The 9,305-nt window shown below is 38.0% G+C and overlaps 1 pseudogene; it reads right to left on the bottom strand.

Moving 5' to 3' along the window:
• Positions 1-212: 212 nt before the first annotated feature.
• On the bottom strand, positions 213-8,467 carry LOC120166828 (annotated as a pseudogene).
• Between the last annotated feature and the right edge of the window lie 838 nt (positions 8,468-9,305).

The raw sequence follows: 9,305 nt of genomic DNA, 5'->3' as shown, positions 1-9,305 counted from the left end.
GTTGCATATACATGTAAAATACCAAAAAATAATGCAAAGTATTCTGTGATTATGTTATTTGAACCATCTAACTCATATTCGAGAGTAGATTCAAATGCACCATCATTTGAACAAACAAAAAAATAGAAATAATTGAATAGCCTTGTGTCACATACCTATACCCTGCAAAACCAAGTGAAGTTCAATAATTGAATAGCCTTGTCTTCCTCCACAACCGATCACCAGGACAAAAGTTGAAACATAACACACATTTAGCTTGATTATGAGTCTATGCCGTCTGATTCGTCCTCCATGTCTTGACCCAAATACGGAGGCACATAGCCATTGTACTGTTGAATGACTAAGACCGATGCTGTCGCTGAGAAATCTGGAGAAATCAGTAGACTACCAACTGGTCCTAGTTCAGGGCATTCACTTTTCCTCCATAATGCTAAGGCCAATTCACCGTCAGGCATTCTCCTCGCAAGGAAAAGATTGCAGTGGCCTGCTTCACGAATTGCATTGATGATTTCGGTGACGTTTTGGATGGCTTTTTCTTCGTATCTAACAGATTTATCCTTTGGTATATTCCCAAACTGAGATAGAAATTCTTCTGTCGGTGACGTCGTTTTGATGCAGTTGTTTTCTTGCATGTCGATTGTGGAAATTTCTCCGATTGTTTCAAGTTCAACTACGAAGCGAATGATGTTTAGACTGATACCAGGATGTTCATCCATTCGAACCCCATAAGCAAGTACTTCACAATCATTGGAGCCACCAAAGAAAAGTACTGTTATCAGGAAGGAAATATTGCTAGCAGATACATAGGTGGTTCCACCAAGACCACGATCAACTAGAATTCCAACAGAACAAGGTACGTGTTCGAGGACCCTCCGGTTCATCCACCGAAAGTATGAACGTGTAGTCTCAAAAGAGTTATCGGCTCTCTGGTGCTTATGGAACGGAAGGATTATGATCGCGACTCTCTTGTCCTCGGTAGTTAAACATATGTCCTCATGCATATTGACCATTGAAGAGATTGATGTCATTGATCGAACAGTTACTTGACTCGATTGTTGGAAAGCCTCGAAGGCGACATCACATGATCAGAATCCGAACGTTGATCCTTATTCCAGAAGGAAAGCCCATTTTTCCTTGCCTTGTGTACCATCAATATAGCCGACGACCTCTCCGACAGCTCCATGAGATGCAGAGCATACACCGAAAGTCCTTCACGCTTGGCAACTCCTCTTGAAGCCTCAAAGATATTGATCATTGATGGGATATTTCTTGTATTATGAAAACAGGCCAAAATTCTAAGTTGAGTATATGCACTTTTCCTCTCAATGGTCCTATATTTGTAGTCCCTTTTGCGCCTTGCAGGCTTGTATACTGCCATAACAACTGGTGTGGTGATGAAGGTAGTAAAGAGAGACATTAGAACCATGATTGCATATGTTTGATCATTCAAAACCTTTCTATCCCTCCCAATGTTGAGAACAATCAGTTCAACCAGACCTTTAGTGTTCATAAGGAACCCGAGCGCAATCGTTTTACGAAGAGGCACCCTGCAGGAAAGGGACACCACAACAGTCCCAACAATCTTCCCAAAGCATGTTGTGACAATCATTAAAGCAAGAAGACCCCATGATTAGAGGCCTTGAATTTCTGAGACATTCGTCTTCAGTCCACTTGATACAAAGTATAATGGCAAGAAAAGACCAGACACAAGATCCTCAACTTTCTCCACAAGTGCATTAGCAAATGGCCTTTAATTTGGGAAAATAACTCCAACTACATAAGGACCAAACATGGCATGAATTTGTTACAGTTGGAGGAGATGAGCGTGGGGATAAGCGTGGAAGAGAAGAAGAAAGTGGGGAAACAATTGGGGAAAGCAATGGTTAAGGATTAGGGATTATAGAAGGAGAATTGGGAATCGGGGTAAGAGATGGGATTAAAATTGGGAAATTAGGGATTAAAGCAAATGAAGAGGGAGAGATGTATTTACCTGGTGAGCAGATTGAGCATGTGGGTCAAGAGGAGGTGGACCAGCAAGCATTTTCAGTCCAGGAAGAGATGCCTTAGCCCAAGTTCGTGGCCCAATACCTGAGAAGAGAAGATAATAGTAGTTTCTTATATCTGTTATGCAGTACTGCCAGCTGGCATACTTAATTTATTATTTTAGCCCTGTAACTAAATAAAACATTGGCTGAGAGGTTTTGATTCCTCAAGTAATGAATGAAGCATTTTTTTTGAATTCTCTAAATTCTCTATTTCTTCTTCTCGATTCTATTTCTCAATTCTATTTCTATTTCTCTTGACTATAACAATTGGTATCGAGAGCCTCAGTTTCTGGCAAGATTGGTGGCACGCCCAAGAAAAATTAGAACATGGCAGAAGATTTAGCTGGGTTGTAGAAATAGATGGAGGAATTGACAACACTGGTGAAACAATGACAGGATGAGTCTAATCCTCCTAAGTGGTGAGAGACTCAGGATAATAGGATTTTTCATTAGAGTCAAGGATGGCTACGAATCATGGATATGTTGAGGAAATCTTGAAGATCCTGACTGGTAGGAAGGAGGACCAAAACCAGTCTGCTGAGGATCAGATACAGACTCCTAACTCATCTAATATAAGTAGTAAATAACCTGTTAAGGTGACAGTGATCAATGATAAGACTCGGTTTACTTATAAACCTGAGGAGCTTGGAATTCTTAAGTCTAAACCAGGGGATTTGCCTATCCAAGTAACTAGCTTAAAAAATGACAATCTAATGGGGGAGAACAGTGCTGTTAGAAATCAATTAATGGCAGTAGATGTGGATAAAAGAGGTACTTTGGGGTCTTCTAACATGTCAGGGGTAATGTGGCATAGACCAAAAATTGAGTTGCCAATTTTTGAAGGAATTAATCCAAGAGGATGGTTACAAAAATGTCTTAAATATTTTTCTCTTTTGTAATATTGCTTATGAGCAAAGAGTTGAGGTGGCTATAATGTATTTAGCGGGAAAGGCTGAAGTATGGTTTGATGGTTACATTATGCAAAAACATCATGTTACTTGGCATGAGTTTGAGGCAGACATATGTCATAGGTTCAGTGACAAATTTTTTGCAGATATAGTGGAGGAGTTTACAAAGTTAGTGTAAAAAGGGACTGTGGAGGAATATCAGGACAAATTTGAAGAATTATAGCCACATATATTATTACAAAACCCTACACTAGGGGAAGAATTTTTTGTTTCTCTGTTTGTTCGTGGGTTAAGGGAAGATATTAAAAATAGAGTTAAGGCTTTGGAACCTAAGTCACTCTCTGAGGCATGTAGGCAAGCTAAGTTGTATGAGCTGTATGTGGAGTTTGAGGGAAAAAGACTGAGATCAGCCTTTAGAAACTCATCCTACCCAAATCCTATATCTACTCAAAAGCCAAATCAGTTACCCGTACAACAGAAAAATGCAGCAAACATATCATAAAAGAAAAATTTACTGGATTATAGAAGACAAAATAATTTATGCTTCAAGTGTGGAGATAAATTTGTTCCAGGTCATTAATGCAAAACTAAACAGTTAAATATGATGATTGAAGATGATACTATTTTACTTCCAAAAAGTTCGGCATAAGTAGAACTGCCAATGGTGCAAGAAGAGAAAAGCTTAGAAATCTCTATGAATGCCATTACTGGATGTATTGGGTATAATACATTGAGGATACAGGGAACAATCCAAGGGAGACCATTAAATATATTGATTGATAGTGCTAGTACCCACATATTTTTAACACCTCAGTGGGCTGATACTGGTAATCAGATTAACACTTCTCATCCTTTGGCTATTACAGTAGCTAATGGACAACAGCTCTACAGTTCAACAAGGTGTAATGGAAGATGCAATGACACTCTTTTATACATGATTTCAGAATACTTCAGTTAGGGGGCAGTGATATGGTGTTAGGGGTGGATTGGATGAAATTGTTTAGTCCAATCTTGATGGACTTTAATAAAATGACAATGAGTTTTGTGCATATGGGAAGCAAATTACTATACAAGGTCAACAGTAGTCAAATTTTTTGTAGAAAATTTCAGGAGCTACACTAATGAAGATGACAGCTTCTGACTCTTCTATTTTGGGACATGTAGTATTATTCAATATATTGGAGGATTCCAAGACTACTCATACAGCTATCCAAACTCTTTTGGACCAGTATTACTCTGTTTTTGCTGAACCTACAGGACTGCCTCCTACAAGGAATTATGACCATGCTATTCCCCTTAAACCTGAAGCTACCCCTATCAATTTAAGGCCCTACAGATTTCCATATAATCAAAAAGCTGAGGTAGAAAAGCAGATTGCTAATATGCTTTCCTCATCTGTTATTCAACCAAGCAAAAGTCCTTTTGCTTCTCCATGTCTTTTAATAAAAAAGAAGGATGGTACTCGGAGGTTTTGTGTAGATTACAGGAAGCTGAACAGTATGGCAGTGAAGAATAAATTTTCTATTCCTGTGGTGGAGGATCTATTGGATGAATTACATGGAGCAGTCTATTTTTCTAAAATTGACTTAAGGTCTGGCTATTGGCAGATCAGAATTAAGCATGAGGATATATACAAGACAACTTTCAGAACTCATCAGAGCCATTATGAGTTCAAGGTAATGCCTTTTGGGCTGACTAATGCCCCTACTACATTTCAAGCCTTAATGAATGAATTGTTTAGTTCATTCTTAAGGAAATTTGTCTTGGTATTTTTTTGATGATATTCTAGTTTATAGTACTTCTATGGCTGATCATATTATTCATTTAAAATTAGTTCTGGAAGTTTTGAAGACTAATCAATTATTTGCCAAGATGTCTAAATGCTTCTTTGGACAGACTCAAGTTGAGTAGTTAGGACATATTATTTTAGCTTATGGGGTTTCTACTGATCCTACTAATGTGGCAGCTATGAAGAATTGGCCTGTGCCAAAATCTTTAAAATCTTTGAGAGGTTTTTTGGGATTGACAGGTTATTACAGAAGGTTTATAAAGAATTATGGTACCATCAACAAGCCTTTGACTCAGATGCTTAAGAAAGACAGTTTTAAGTGGACTAATGAGGCTCTAACTGCTTTTGAAAACTTGAAGAATGCTATGTGTAGTGCCCCTGTGCTAGCATTACCAGATTTTGCCAAGAGTTTTTATTTAGAAACAGATGCCAGTTCAGGAGGAATTGGAGCTGTGTTATCACATGATGGTAGACCTATTGCCTACCTTAGTAAGACTCTTAGCCCCAGACATGCTGCCCTATCTATATATGAGAGGGAATACCTTGCTATTCTACTGGAAGTATCTAAATGGAGGCATTATTTAGAGGGCAGTCCTTTTATCATCAAAACTGACCATGAACCCCTTAAATATTTATTGGAGCAGAAATTAACTACGGCTATTCAGAAGAAAGGATTGACTAAATTATTGGGCCTGAATTATTCTATTCAGTATAGGAAGGGTAAGTCCAATATAATTCATAGTTGGGTGCAGTAAGTGGAAGGCATCTACAAAGGGGATAAGATGGCGACTGATTGGCTATCTATATTACCAGTCAATCCTAATGCTGACCCTAGGTGGACATATTCTAAGGGTATTCTTAGATTCAAGGGAAAAGTTTATATTGGAGCTACTGGATCATTAAGATCACAAATTCTTCAAATCCTACATGATTCACCTCATGGGGGACATTCTGGAACACATGCAACTTACCAAATGATTAAGGCTAATTTTTATTGGCCTAAGTTGAAGGCTATGGTGGCAAATTATATTAGAGGTTGTACAGTTTGTCAACAGATTAAAGTATAACATATTGCTAAGCCTGGACTCCTACAACCACTGCCTATTCCTTAACAGGCTTAGGAGATTATTACTATGGATTATATAGAGGGTTTACCTACATCTCAGAAGAAAAATTGCATTTTGGTGATAGTTGATAAGTTTACTAAGTACAACCACTTCCTAGCCTTATCACATCCTTATACAGCTGTTGATGTAGCTAAATTGTACTTGGATACTGTTTAAAAACTTCATGGTCAACCTGAAATGGCCATTTCTGACAGAGATAAGACATTCACCAGTCTCTTTTGGAGAGAACTGATGAAGCAACTAGGTACTAAAACTCTTTTTAGTACTGCTTACCATCCAAAGACTGATGGTCAAACAGAAAGGGTGAATCAATATGTGGAACAATATTTGAGGGGCTTATGTTTCTTTCAGCCAAAGTAGTGGGCTAAGTAGCTTCCACATGCAGAGTGGTGGTATAATACGACCTACCACACTGCCCTAAAGCTTACACCATTTGAAGCATTGTATGGCTACAAGCCTCCTACTATGGTTTGGCAAGAAGACACTAATGTGCAGTCTGTGGGTGAATTAATGAGACGTAGGGAGGATATCAAACAGTTACTGAAGCTACAACTTGAGTATGCAAGTAACAGAATGAAACAATACACAGACAAGAAAAGAACAGAAAAAGCTTTTGCAGTGGGAGATACTGTTTACCTGAAATTGCAACCTTATCGTTAGACTTCCGTGACCCTACGCAAGAATTTAAAGTTAGCAGCGAAATACTACGGACCTTATAAAATTATTGAGAAGATAGGTGAGGTCGCGTACAACTTAGAATTACCAGTTTCTTCGAGGTTACATCCTGTGTTTCACGTAAGCCTTCTGAAGAAACACGTCGGGGATTCAACAGTATCTTCAAAGGATCCTCCTGACATGGATGATGACGGTCAGATTAGAATTGAGCCATACAAGATTATGGGTAGACGAATCATCAATTGACAGAACAAACCTGTAACGCAGTTGTTGGTGCGTTGGAAGAATCTTGATGACTCCAGTAATACATGGGAGGATTACACGGTTCTTCGAGGCTAGTTCCCTGAATTTGATCCTTGGAGACAAGGATCTTTTCCAGCGGCGGGTATTGTTACAGTTGGAGGAGATGAGCGTGGGGAGAAGCGTGGAAGAGAAGAAGAAAGTGGGGAAATAATTGGGGAAAGCAATGGTCAAGGGTTAGGGATTATAGAAGGAGAATTGGGAATCGGGGTAATAGAGGGGATTGAAATTGGGAAATTAGAGATTAAAGCAAATGAAGAGGGAGAGATGTATTTACCTGGTGAGCAGATTGAGCACGTGGGTCAAGAGGAGGTGGACCAACAAGCATTTCCAGTCTAGGAAGAGATGCCTTAGCCCAAGTTCGTGGCCCAATACCTGAGAAGAGAAGATAATATTAGTTTGTTATATCTGTTATGAAATACTACCAGCTGGCATACTTAATTTACTATTTTAGCCCTGTAACTAAATAAAACATTGGCTGAGAGGTTTTGATTCCTCAAGTAATGAATGAAGCATTTCTTCTGAATTCTCTAAATTCTCTATTTCTTCTTCTCGATTCTATTTCTCAATTCTATTTCTATTTCTCTTAACTATAACAGAATTCCGATAGCATCGGTTACGAACCCGGCCGCGAGAACGACAGATAATGTAGCACATATGTATATCTCTTCTACCGGCTCGCCATCATGGCATCGACGAGCCATTCATTTGAACACTAGGGGTACAGTGAGAGCCAAAAACATGACGAAAACACATCCGGACAAGAGCACCCAAAGTGATACAAAAGGAGAAGTGTTGGAACCTGATAAGGCAACAGCTAGAGCAAGTAGAACCCATGCAGCTACATCATTAACAGCAGCAGCAGACATAGCCATCTTCCCTATATCAGAGGTTAAAAGGTTCAACTCCGCCAGAATGCGAGCCAGCACAGGGAAGGCAGTGATGGAAAGAGCAACACCCATGAATACAAGGAAAGCAACGTTTACACCTTTGGAAATAGTTGCTCGGAGCACAAATGAATAACCGATTCCCAATGAAAAAGGAAGCCCAATACCAGCGAGAGCAACTACGAGGGCTGTTTTCCTCGTTTGCCGGAGGGCTTTGTGATCTATCTCAAGGCCAGCAAGGAATAAAAAGAAGATGAGGCCAATGTTTCCTAAAGTATCCAATACAGTAAGACCCTTAGGAGGAAATACAGCATCTAAATAGATCTTGCTTCTACCCAAAACAGATGGTCCAAGCAAAATTCCTCCCTGGTACATTAACAGAAAAAATATGAACCATGTTATGATCAAAGTGATCATAAATTCTAACTAAATGAAACATGTTAAGCAATAGGAACTCACAATGATCTCTGCAACAACACGTGGCTGCCTCAATGGGCTCAAAAGAACAGAAAGAGCCCTTGTGAGTAAAACTACCAAACATATCTGCAGAATGGCAAGAGGAAGTGCAAAAGCAAGAGGGTTATCACTCTGGAAGATACCATTTGAGGTAGCCCTCATCGGCGATGGACATTTCTGTCCCACCGTTGTTTCACTAGGAAGGAGGAGAAAGGAGCTATAATCTCATAAACTTAGATTTCACGGAAGAAACCTCTGACTCAAATTTATGTTATCCGATTATGAGTTGGCAGATAAAAACACTGACACAATCAACAACTTGTATTACACATGCGGAAAACACTTTCTACCTAATAATTTTGATGATGTGGTAATAAAAATAGTTAAATGTAGTTTTTCTTTCAATTAATTATAAAATAATATTTTTTTAAACTCGATGCATGTATATTCATATTTTTATTCAAGGAAAAAATTAAATCATAAATTTAATTTTTAAATTTAGACAATTCACTGTATGAACCTCTCATAGAACTTTAAATTTGATTCTTCATCCGTAAGGTTGGTTGTGTTATTTGTTATTTGTTTTTATTAATATGGGGTAAATATAATTTAGTATTTGTTTGAAGATAACTTTTATGTTATTTGACATTAATTGCTCATATCCTTGATATTTATACTCAAGATCTCAAAAAATAACAACAATTTTTTTTCAACGAAGTCGTTTAGTTCGTACGTGATATTTTCTTTGATTTATTTTAATGATTTTTTAATAAGAATCTACAATTTCTGATTGTTTTCAAAATCTGGTGCACTATTAAAATAATGTTAACCCCCAACAATAAATTTCCCACTGCAATAAAATATAGAATACGGTGATCCACATTTCATTGATGAAAGTACAACTCATTTTCATTGTCATAAACCCTTTCGTAAATAAAAAACAACTAAAATATTAAGAGATAAATCATCATATGCAAATGATAGAGAACATAAATTTATATCCCGAACAGGGATTGATCGAAAGAGCGGTTAGAGACTTCTAAAATTTTAAATTATCATATGATGTGTTTCGGCATATCGCATTAATGATGTGTTTAGGTATACGACGTGCACTATAA

Source organism: Hibiscus syriacus, unplaced genomic scaffold (assembly GCF_006381635.1).
Source record: "Hibiscus syriacus cultivar Baekdansim isolate YM2019G1 unplaced genomic scaffold, ASM638163v2 tig00111648_pilon, whole genome shotgun sequence".
Taxonomy (NCBI): domain Eukaryota; kingdom Viridiplantae; phylum Streptophyta; class Magnoliopsida; order Malvales; family Malvaceae; genus Hibiscus; species Hibiscus syriacus.
The sequence above is the reverse complement of the archived record's forward strand: the minus strand, read 5'-3'. Positions and strand labels throughout refer to the sequence as shown.